Genomic DNA, 12803 nt, shown 5'->3' on the forward strand with positions numbered 1-12803 from the left:
CGCTCTATGTCTTTTGATCCCAAAATTTAGCCATTACATTTCAAATACTATTAATGGATATGGAGGTACTATTGCTAATATTGGTATTTCTGTGCAACTTGTGAATGCAAGCCCTGATGACTACCTGAGATAGGTGGTTTGGGGCCCATACCTTCTGTGGCAACTGGAAAAGCTGGGGCATCAGACATGTAAAGCTCACACTAGGGATATACTGGCAACTTGCTATGATTGTTGTGGTGAGCTGGATGAAGAGAGGGAGGAAAATACCCATTGATTCTTCAGTCTCTTAGGAGAATCACAGCTAAATTAGCAGCCAGACCATCAGGCAGCAGCTTGTCAAGTATGCAGATAGATCCCTTTCACGGAAAGACTCAGGGATGGGCCTGTTTGCCTTCAGAAGCCCAGGGAGAGAGCCAACGTGTTTTGACCTGCTTCCCCTGCCCCCTACAATCTTGTAAGACTCATGAATGAAAGCTGCTTTGCTATCAAGTCCAGGTGAACTGGGTGACAGCTCCTCACACATCTCCCGCAGAAGCTAAAGCTCTAGCTTGTGTGTTACAAACTCCTTTCAGGGAGATATGGATCACTTTGTTTTGTTGTGAGAACAGGCTAGACAGATAAGGTGGAAGAGATGTCTGCTAATATCCCTGGTCTCTCGGGAGGGTCACAGCCAGACCTTAGATGTCTGCTAAAACTGGAAGCCAGACCCATAAGCAGCTGCTTATGAGGTATCAGATGAATCCACATTATAGAAAGATGGGAGATAGGCATTTACCGTATTTTTCGGACCATAAGACGCTCCTGACCATAAGACGCACCAGTTTTTAGAGAAGGGAAATGAAGAAAAAAAGATTCTGAAACAAATAGTGTCCTAAAATATTTTATGTGCATTAAAACCCAACATCACAGTCATAAACACATGTAATCAACCCTGTAAAGTAAACAGCAGCATTTAGAATCATTTTAGAGCCGGGCAAGCACACAGAGACCACACAGAGCCGAGCAAGTAAAAAAAAACTTTTTTTTTAAAGTATATGTGTAGGCTATATTTGAACCATAAGACGCAGGGACTTTTTTCCCCCACTTCTGGGGGGGAAAAAGTGCGTCTTATGGTCTGAAAAATACGGTATGTCTGTTCTCTCCAAGCTGGGCCTAGGGAGAATAGCCGTGTGCTCACCATTAGCAACTGCCTCTTGGGCTCAAGGCTCAGGGCAGAAGCAGCCAGGGAGGCAAGGGCTCAGTGTGGGAGCCTCCTCTGCTTTTCTGGACCATCCAGGACCATCCAGGGAGAGGCATCTGATCTGAGTCACATCCTGTGGACTCTTAGGTGTTCTCTAGGAGGACACTGGCCATGAGAGACGAATTGAGGTTGTGCATCCTACACCTGCTGACCAAGTTCTTGGAGCACTGTGCCCAGAGGTCCTCCACTGCCTCTCAGCCGCTGGCCACACCCAATGCCACTGTAATGTTGACTCAGGATTTTTGGACTGGAACACACAGTGTTGCCCTGGGTAGGATGGTTCCCTGGATTGTTTGTCCCTCAGAGTTGAAGAATGAATCCATGGATAGAAAAGGTGGACATGTATGAAAGAACAGGTACAAACTCCCAGGTCGAAAGGACAAAGAATCTCACAGCAAAGACACCCACGTGGGGAGGGGGAAAGAAGCCCCCACCCAGCCCCTCCTCCCACACTTTATAAAGGCTGCAAGTCCCTGTTTCCTGCCCTCTGATTGGCCACCATCCCCCTTTTGATTTGGTCACTACAGCAACTCCTGAGAATAAAGGTCAAACCTCACATGGGCCTTGCCAGGCCCTCTTCCCTCATTTGTCCTATTCTTTCTGGGCTTTCTTTGGGCTTCTTTATTTTGTAAATATAAGCCTTTTGCTACCCCCCCTCCCCCCTTCCCTTGTCTTATGTAAATATAGCAGTTGCTGCTCCCTTGTCTTATGGAAATGTTACTGCATTTGGCTTCCTTGTGTTATGGAAATGTGCCCTCTCTCAGCTCTGTAGCCCTGTGTTTTTTCCATGAGGCCCCTTAATTTCTAACATTTTTCTAAACCTGCCTATTTCCCCTTAAAAGTTTCTATTTTTACCCCCAAACTCCTTTCAATGCGCTGCCTGGCTGCTCATTCAGGGCTGGGTACCCTGAGCTCCTGGTCTGAAAGGCAGAGAAACCGCATGGAGCAGATGCTGGACCAGATGGCTGGGTATAGGCCCCAACTGGGTCAGCGTGGTGGCGCTTGTGTCTTCCTGGAGAGACCACTAGCAGGTCACACACGGGCACTGAAGGGATGGAATGCCACTGCTGACCAGGACTGCCAGAGTTTGGTGACCTTCCTGTGTGGTTGGGAAACACCTGGATGGAGGCACAAGGTGTCTGGGATGGCTTTGGTCACAACTTCATACCTGAAGAGCCACCTTGGGGCAGACTGCTGGTTCAGGTTCTGATGTCATGTCTTTTACTAATAATCTTAACCTACTTATGGATACAATGATGGTTGCAAAATTTTTAATCAATTTCTACCTGCATACCTGTGACCAGCCAAGTGAATCTGACATGTGAAAGAACAGAGTAAAGCACCTTTTTGATAGATTAAATAGAGAAGTGCGGAGACAAGGATGGCAGGACACAGGCTTTATTGGAGTGAAGGTACCCCTACCATCTGCTTCCAGAGAGAAGGGCAGAAGAGAGCGAGGGCCGAGGGCCAGGGTATAAGCACCTTTAAGGATAGGGGACGGGGCTTAGGGCACTCAGCACACTCTTATTGGTGATTAGGGACCTAGGGATTTAGGAATTGGGGGCTTAGGGCATTTGGCAGGTGTTGATTGGTGGTTAAGAGCTCAGGAATGTCTGGCCACAGGTGGGGTTTACATCTGTCCATCAATGGAAGAAGAAGGGAAGATCTATCACTTTTGAGACATTTTTACCTGCATCTCTATAAAGGATAATTCAGCCAGTGTTTTAACTCCTGACAAATAGTTAATGGTGTGTTAGGACAAAGGCACCTGTCCTAACACACCATTAACTTCTCTGGTTGGGGGCAATGAGAATGTAAAGACTTGTTTCTCCAAAGAAATGTAAAAGAGAGTGCAGTTCATAAAATGGGAAACCTGGTGCTGGTTGCTACATTTACATAAATATCAATGTGAGACTCATCACTCCACAATTTCATATGCTACTGCCAGTCAGTTTATCAAGGCAATGGGTCAGGGGTGAAATGGTGAAATTGAAACAGGCATTTTAGGGGAAAACACACAGGCTTAGGAAATTTTCAGAATTGCGGTCCATGGATAAACAGGGCTTCAGATTAGGAGAAGGTACACCTCCATAACACAAGGAAGCCAGGTGCAGGGAGCAGCAACAGTAGCATTTGCATAAGATAAGGGACCAACAAGTAGCCCAAAAGGTATATATTTACAAAATAAAGAAGGAAGAAAGCCAGAAAGAAAGGACAATGAGGGAGGAGGGCACCCCCTTTTCCCAGTGGTATTTAACTTTTGAGTTCAGGAGTTGCCTTGGGGGGACGTCAGGACACAGGAACTGCAGCCTTTATAAACCATGAAAACAGGAAGTCCATGGGACCCTTTCCCCCTCCCCACATGGTGCCCATTCTGAAGGACTCTTTTTTGTCTCCCCACTTGGGAGTCTGTACTTGTTCTTCAATAAATTTCCACCTTTGCTATACCTCCTCTGTCTGTGGATTCATTCTTTGACTCTGGTGGACAAAGAATCCAGGTTCCAGTCCAAAAACTTCATTTCAAATGATATCAAAATTGTTCCAAGTACCAGCCTAACAAAAATATAGTGTTTACCCAAAGCATTTGAACTTGAGTTTTTGTGTTTTTAAAGTTAAGAATTTATATTTCTGACTGAAAGAAAAGAGCCACATGCTAACCTGACAAGCTCAGGGAAGGTCTGGGGGGCAGTCTTGCAAACCCAGAGACCTAAGATAACCACAAAAGATGGTTTGAAAATTAAATATCTAACAGGTTATAGTAGGTAGTCATGTCCCAGATATTTCACCTGACAAAGATCAACTTTGATCTTTTACTGAGCCCCTCTGCCCTCTGGCATCTGAGATAACCTATCTGTGAGATGTCTGGGTAACTTGTAACTTCCTTTTTACCCGGACCCCTCAGGGCACAACAAATGGCCTCAAGACATTCCCTCATTGTTATTGTTATCAATTGTCAACTGTTAATTACATTAGAGTATCCTGTATCCATCTCTGTAAAAGAAGCTCCTGTCCATCATTTAACCTTTTACCCAATCCCAGAGGTTCCCCCCCTCAACCCCCCCCCTTTGCTTTGTCCCACCTCCCTAATCTATCACCAACGGATTTCATGTAACTAACCTATGTCCCTTTCCTTTGATTGCAATGTAAAAATATAGAAATGTAACCGCCGTTCTCCGGAGCATTATCTCAGTCCGTTGAGGTTCTGCTTCCTGGCATACTTGCACAGTAAGGCTCAAATAAACTAAAACAAAAAATTCTTTACAGGTTTCAATGTTTTTGTTGTTGTTGTTGTTAACATGACTTTAATAAATTGTTAACTGTCTTAACAGTTTTAATAAATTTCTGCATTTAGAGAAAAACAAACAAACTGCTACTTCCAGGTCCCTTATCTTATGCAAATACAACCATTGCTGCTCACTTTATTTGCTTTAGTCTCACAGTTCTCATGGGCGCAAACCCTGTCTGCTTGCAGAGCGAGGTGTTTTATGGGCCTATCCATGAGGCAGAAGTGAGCCATGGAAGAAATGGGCTGAGGATACAAGTTACAAAGAAGAAAGAAGGGCTTTGGGAGCTTAGGGGAGGGGGGAGAGAGAAGAGAGAGAGAGAAAGAGAGAGAAAGAGAGAGAGAGAGAGATGCCTGAAAGAGCAAAGAGAAAGCAAGAGAGGATGTGAGGGGTCCCTGCCTTAAGAGCTTTTCTATGGAGGTGTTAGGGGAGGACCTCAATAGAATATTTTCCAGCTTTCCAGGTATGCCCCCTCAGGGCCTGGGTCTCCACGGACCACGGACGGACTGACTGGTTGGAGCCAAGGCACAGGGTTCATTAATCATCGCAGCTGGTCCTGCTGTCAGCCATGGTGTGGCTCCATCTCACTTTGCTGCTTCTCTGGGCCTGGGGCTGAAACACAGCAAAGGCCCACATGTCATCTCCAGGGGTTAATGCTTAATGGAGTGGTTAGGCGAGGGCTATAATTTCGCCTGTTGCTAGGCACCTGCGGTTCTCTGCTCTAGTGATCCTCTGCATCTGGCCTATGGTTCTGCTCAGCTCACGCCTATCTAACTACCTCCTACAGTGTCACACCACTCCTTTCTCTCACCCATCCCCAAGACATCATTTTGTCACAATACCTTATACACTGAGCACAGCACTTTTTAAATTCTAATGCGCATATAAATCTCCTGGAAGATCTTGTCAAAATGTTGATTTTAATACAGCAAGTTTGAGATGAGCCTTGAGATTCTGCCTTTCTAACAACCTCTTATGTGAGAAATGATGCTATTCTAAGAACCACATTATAGTGGCAAGGTACTGGAGTAACTAGACTAATGATTCTGAATGAAGGTGCTATATTAGAATCATCTGGGGAGCTTTTGATAGCATCTATGTATAATCATCCTTTCAGATTAACTAAATTAGCATTTCTGGGGGTGGGGCCTAGTACTGACATAAAAAAATACTGTGTAGGCTTAGTCTAATGTGCATTCAAGAATGGGAATATCTGGGTTAGCCTAACCTGCCTAAATATTGCATCTGAAAATCCTCTATAATAAAGCCTAATATGCTAAGTGTCTGCTAGTTTGTTCAACCAATCAAAGCATAATATGCTAATGATATGCTAAGGCCACTCAACTGCTCGCTATGATGTGCACTGATCACCAGGGGGCAGACTCTCCAACTGGTAGGTTAGCTTGCTGCTGAGGTATGACCATCGGGACTGAGAGAGATGGGCCAGATACACCCTGGATCCCTCCCATGGTCCCTCCCCAGCTGGCCAACCTCCTGTGGCCCTCCCTAGCCCCAATCTTGCACCAGTGGGGTTCTTTGGCCTGGCCTGCACTCTCTTGCAATCCAGGACACCTCAGAGGATCTTGGAGAGCCAGTTTTAGCCCTATCCCACAGGACAGGCCAAGGAACCCCACTGGTGCATGAATTTGTCCACTTGGCCTCTAGTATATTGCTAATATTTGTTCATTTGAGGCATTTGTCCATAGCCAGCTAAAATGTTCTTGCTGCCAATTCAGCCTGATACATAGCAGTGTCTGTCTCATAAAAGACTCTCAAATCATATTTGTTGAAAAGCTCAGAAATTCCTCAGAACATGCCTGTGACTTGCATGAAACTGGATTTTTCTTTGTCAATTTGAGCAATGAAGAGAGAAATACTATTTATTAAAGCAGTCTTTCAAAATTTATTCAGCGTCTATTCTCTGTCAGGAGTTTTGGGAATACAAAGAGCCTGCCCTCAGGAAAGTTGCAGACTAATGAATTCAGCATCTATTTGTCTTATTGCTTCATATTCAGACTGACTTTGGAGTCATTCTTTTTACAGCTTTCAGCAGTATAAGCATAATTGTAAAACAATAAAATAAACAACTAGCAAAGATGACATTCTTAAAGTAAGGCTCTCAAAGGATCTAACTGTCAAATTATGTAAATTTGATAGCATACGAATGTTTGTAAAGGTCCTTTAATTGGGTGACTTTTGTAGGAAACAAATGAGCTGTCATGCAAAAGTCTTCTTCCATAGCCAGATTTAAAAACAGAAATAGGAGTTTAAAAGGCTCAAGATAAAATGAAAATCAATAAATTGTGGCATATTTTTCCAAAGATAAAGATATGTTTTTTTTTTAATCCTTACCCAAGAATGTGCTTTTATTGATTCTACAGAGATAGGAAAAAAAGAAGAGAGCAGGGAGAGAGAGAGACATTGTGCCCTGACTGGGAATTGAACCTGTGACCCTTTGGTGAAGGGGACAACACTCCAACAATTGAGGCATACTGGCCAGCGCTAAAGTATGTATATTTTTAATACATCACACATAGTCTTCTTTACTATAAAAATTTTATTTTATCTACTAATAATAGCATTTGATAATATTTTGAACAACATTATGTAACATTAACTCATGAAGATATATAAAACATTGATAACCTTTATAACTAGTTATCAAGTTTATATATATTCCCTTCCTTCCTTACTCTCTTTTATATTCTCCAGGCTTCCTAAAATCATTGCTTATTTGTAATTGAGACATTAGTAAGCTAATACATTTGCTACTATTTCTATTTTATTATTAAACTATATAGAGGCATTACATACAATAATTTTTCAACTTTTTTTACTTTTCCTCTTATAAGATTCTACTTTCCTGCCTATTGTTACAAGACTTGTTTCATTGACTTTTGGTTTGTAAGCGGGACATGTTTTAGTGTGTCTTGGCATTTGTATGGTAGATAAATGCAACTGTGTGATTCAATTAGTGGTCTCTAGTTCCTATTTTCTGTATGAAATAAAGGTGTGCCCAGGAATGTGCTGCTCTTTCTGTCCAGACCATGGAATAAGAGGGAGGAGCAGAAACTGAGTTTACCACCCGGCCCTTGTTGCTCAGTGGTTGAGCATCAGCAAAGAACCAAGAGGTCACAGTTTGATTTATGGTCAGGACACATGACCGGGTTTGTAGGCTGGATCCCCAGTAGCAGGTGTGGAGGAGGCAGCCAATCAATGATGTTTCTCTCTCATTGATGCTCCTAGCTCTCTATCCCTCTCCCTTTCTCTCTCTCTAAAATTTAATAAAAACATATTTAAAAAAAAATACCTGCAGCCTAGCAGAAACAAACTGCGATGACGAAGAGCCATCACCTAACATGATTAAGAAATACATTTGACAACATAAAAATGAAGAAAAATGTGTGGTTTGTGGAATAAAACCACAACATAAGTGAAGGCTAAAGGCAAACAACACACCAAAAGAAAACATTTTGGAAAAAAAAAAAAAATATATATATATATATGCCCTAAAATATAAAGGATTCTGATACATGAGGGAATATAACCAAACAATTTTGAAAAATGGGCAAAAGACAAGAACAGAGTTCACAAAAAAATAATCAAGTTTTCTTTAAACATATGAAATGATGTTCCAATACGTTCAGAATGAAGGAAATGATAAGGGATGATAATAAAAACCTTTCTCAATCATCAAATTGACCACACACACACACATACACACACACACACACAATAAAATGCTTGACTATATACTTTGGCAAAACTACAGGAAAGCAGAAACTTTATTCATTGTTGGGAGAATGCAAAGTGGTGTGAGCCCTGGCAGGGAGAATTGGGTGATATCTTAACAGAGCTATATATATACCATTTGACTCTCTCACCCGACTCCTAGGAGTTTGCCCTAAAGATACACCTCAGACAACGTGAGAACAAATGTGCAGAAGATATTCCTTGCAGCATCATTACACCAGTGACACGTGAGAAACAGCCTGTGTCACCCCACAGAGGGCTCCGGTGAAAAGACAGGGCATTCTCAGGGCAGAGAACTGTGCAGCTGCAGAAACAGAATCAGGAGACCTCTGAGAGTCAGCATGGTGATGTCCTGGGTACATGAAGAGGAAAAAATAGAGTAAATTATGGTACATTTCCTGAAAGAGAGAAGGGATTCTTTTTATTTTAGAAAGAAGGAATGCAAGGGTAAAATAAAAATCAATGAAAATGGTGAACAACAATGTGTGGGGCTTTTTTTTTTTGGCATATATTATTTAATATAGACTTAACTTTTCAACCATGTCAACATTTTACATGTTAAAAATTGTAAAGTTTACAAGGATTAGGAAAAGGCCTTAAAAATGTATATAAACTGAAGAACCTACTTGCCTCGGCTCTGGTTCCAGGCTCTCTTCTTACCAGCGTCTGGGGACACTGGTGCTTGAGCCAATCTGAAGAGCAGAGCCCTCTGACAGCTTACATTCGGCCTGTAGAATGAACGAGAAGGAAGCCAGCTGGTTCAGCAAATTCATGATTTTGTTTTGTTCCTGCAGCATAAGTTAGCCTACACTGAGGAATGAAACAAAATCTGAAAAGAATGTGATGTCATAGCATTTTAAAAACAGATTATTATCAACCTCCAAACCTTTATTCTCTCTGCTACTAGTGCATGAGACACAATCAATTTGGATATCAATCTAAAATTATTATCATAAACTTACATATATTTCTAGACATTATGATTCAGAGATGTGAATTGTGGATGAGTGTAGACATAATAAGGCACCAACCGGACTGAGAATCATGGCAGCCAGAATCTCTGAGGTGATGACAGGGACCTGATTGGCAGCATTCATTCCAGAAACCAGGGTAACTAAGGAATATTAGAAAATATTAGAAATACTAGAAAATAATAGAAAAAAATCTCCCTTTGGGAACCAAAAGCTTTTGGGGAAATAATTAGAGAAGTAGAATACAATAGGTACAAAGAATGGGAAAGTATGCACCAGGTAAAAGCATGCTGAGAGATTCCCTAAATGTAATAATTAAAGGAAAGAAGTAAATATGAGGATCTGGATACCAATGGGGATAAAAATAATAGGTGGTATAAGTTATTTCTGACAGTTGTTTTTTTTTATATTTTGGATGCTTGATATTAAACTGCATGTACTAAATCCAACCTATATCCTATTTCAGAATTATAATCATTAAATAGTTATGATTAATTAACCTTCAAACAAATCATTAGGCACTAGGAATTCTTATAAAATTAGTCCAAGTGCTCAGCGCTAGTGAAAACACACTTTGGCGATGTTAAATATTGCACAGCTCATTACAAATGGCTGATGCTCTGTAACCAGTTCTTTTATAGTTTATGGTGCAAATTTTAAAGTCAAGTAAGTGGTGTTTTCAGCAGTACTACATGTGTTATGAGTTGTTGAGGTTGTAAATAATTTGTAGGGCATTTATGTATTTCTAGAATTCATGTACCTCTGCTTATAAATCTATTTATTAACCCTCATAAATAATTGATGGCCATATCTTAAAATGAATCATTTCTAAAATTGCTTAACTGTCTGGAATTTTTCTTTAGTAATCCCATTTCTCATTTTCTTTTCATATCTCAATCAGGTATAAATAGAAGAACCTTACATGCACCTTTTTCCTTCTAATTCCCAAGTCTAAGTGTCTGTGTCATTATTCAGCTTTATGGCGAGAAGCTATGAATTCATGTCATTAATTCTCCTGTGTCACCTTCATGAGTAATTGATTTTCTTCCCAACCTCTCCTCCATGTCAGCTTTACAAGTAATTTCTCTCTTTTTCTGCTTTTCTTCTTCTCCCTTCTCTTCTTTCTTCTTCTTCTTCCATCCCTTCTCCTTCTCCTTTTTAATACCCTACCAATTCCTTCTTCCCCTTAATATCAGGGTTCTGAACATCTAATTTCGTCATATAACCAAGATGCTTTTCATCACAGTGATTCTGAATATACCATGTCAAATAACATGGAAGTCTTCGAATAGAGAGAAGTGAAATGTAGAAAAGAGACAAAGAATGGTAAAAGAAAAGGAAAAAAAACAAAATGCATGACAATTGCTTGAAAAAATTGTGAAACGATTGTTTTAGCCATTTGCTTCTGCCCTATTTTGCCCATTTTTTCTTACTGAAATCCAAAATCTTCTCACCTTTAAGCTATCTACTAGGAAATCAATTCATAAATTAATACATTTTCTTTTCATTCACTCTGCCTTTGTTCAACACTATTTTTTAATTTTTATCATTAGTTATTGTTCATATTTTCATCTAGTCCTTGGTTTGTTTCCAAGTATGTTTACAATAACATATGAAATACAAATTTAAATAAAATATGAAATGGGTGACACAATTTGGACTAAAGGAAGTTTAGAAGGTAAAAGTAAAATGAAGCCCAGTGAACCATAGATCCTCACTTCTGTCCTATAGTGCAAAATGCATATTCCAGAGCAAAGTTTATCCTTAAAATCACGGAGATGCCATCATTCCATCTCCATTTGGGAAATCTTATAGTGCTGACCTCTGTAGCTACCCTGTTTTCCCCAAAAATAAGACAGTGTCTTAAATTAATTTTTGCTCCCAATATGTGCTAGGTCTTATTTTCAGGGGATGTCTTATTTTTCCATGAAGAAGAATACAGTACACATTTATTGTTAAATGAAAATAAAGGAAATTTATTACCTGTATACAGTACGGTAGTTGTCAACACAAACCAGACAAACTGTGAATCCTACAGTATCAAGAATTTACTCATTTATTCAATGACAATCATGTCATCATCTTCTGGAACATCATCATAACAATCCAATTCCTGAATTTCCTGGTGAATTTCTTGTGACTCCATTTCTTTCAGAATCAGTGGACCAAATCTCTCATGGTTAGCCTGGGGGGGGGGGGGGGGAGGGAGGGCTTATTTTCAGGGAGATGCCTTATACTTCACTCAGAAGGAAACCTGTAAGTAGGTCTTATTTTTCCAGAGGATGTCTTATTTTCGGGGAAACAGTATGTTACTTCACTCTAAAAATTTCATCATAGAAATAATTTTTGCTGTATTCTTTTTGTATTCCAAATATGATAATACTCGATTTAATGGCTCAGTAGAGCAGAAAAGATTGTTCATAAATCAAGTAGGGTTTCAAGAAAATTATCCACACAGGCACCGTATAAATCAAATAGAGAAGAAAACTTCTTTTCCCACTGAGCGTGGTCTTCTCGTGAACACGAGGTGCACTGGAAGTTTCTTCATAGAATCACATACCTTTCCTGGGGTAGACTTATAGGGGGAAGAGGAAAAGTGATTTAATAAAATTTAAGTGTGGCCTCCCTCCAAATTATATTCTGCATTATACAATATTTGAATTAACTGCTGTTTGAAGGTAAAAGTTGCCACTAGGTGAGAGATCCAACCCAGATCAACATGGTTCGCTAAATCAGAAGGCAACCTCAGACAACGTGTCTGAGAAGTAAGAAAAGCAGTGTGAAGACTTACTGAGAAAAGTGCTCAGTTGACATATGATGAAACTTATTTGTAATTTGAGGATTTGACCCAAATGACACTCATTTCCTCATTTTGTATGAATCCAATTAGTTTTATAAATTTATTATTTCTCCTGATGATATTTGTACAAGGATTTCATTATAGTACTGCAAAAGAGATTTATTGCTTTTAAAATGTGAATTGTTTTTTTAAATTATGATATTTTGCTTTCTCTATAAATTATGGATATCTCTTTTTTATATAACAGGCTTATTGATAAAAACACTAAAGAACTTTTTTGAGGTAAATATTTATGCTTTGATCCTGAAACCTGTTTGGCTCACTGGGTGGAGCGTCGGCCTGTGGACTGAGGGGTACTAGGTTCGATTCTGGTCAAGGGCATGTACCTTGGTTGGGGGCACATCCCCAGCAGGGGGTGTGCAAGAGGCAACTGATCAATATTTCTCTCTCATCGATGTTTCTAGCTCTCTATCCCTCTCTCTTCCTCTCTGTAAAAAATAAATAAAATATATATTTTTTTAAATTTTATGCTTTGAGATAAAATTTTTAAAGCATACTAATTTAATGATTCTATTTCAAGCATGTATCTTGTTTGCCACCCACTCCTCATTTATATTATTTTATCTTTATTGTTGAAAGTATTTCAGATATCCCATTTCTTCCCCCATTGACCTCTCTACCTTACTCCCTACCCTCAGGCCTCATCACACTATTGTCTGTGTCCATGGGAAATGCAAATCCTAATATATAAAAAC

Source organism: Pipistrellus kuhlii, unplaced genomic scaffold, assembly GCF_014108245.1.
Source record: "Pipistrellus kuhlii isolate mPipKuh1 unplaced genomic scaffold, mPipKuh1.p scaffold_m20_p_7, whole genome shotgun sequence".
NCBI lineage: Eukaryota > Metazoa > Chordata > Mammalia > Chiroptera > Vespertilionidae > Pipistrellus > Pipistrellus kuhlii.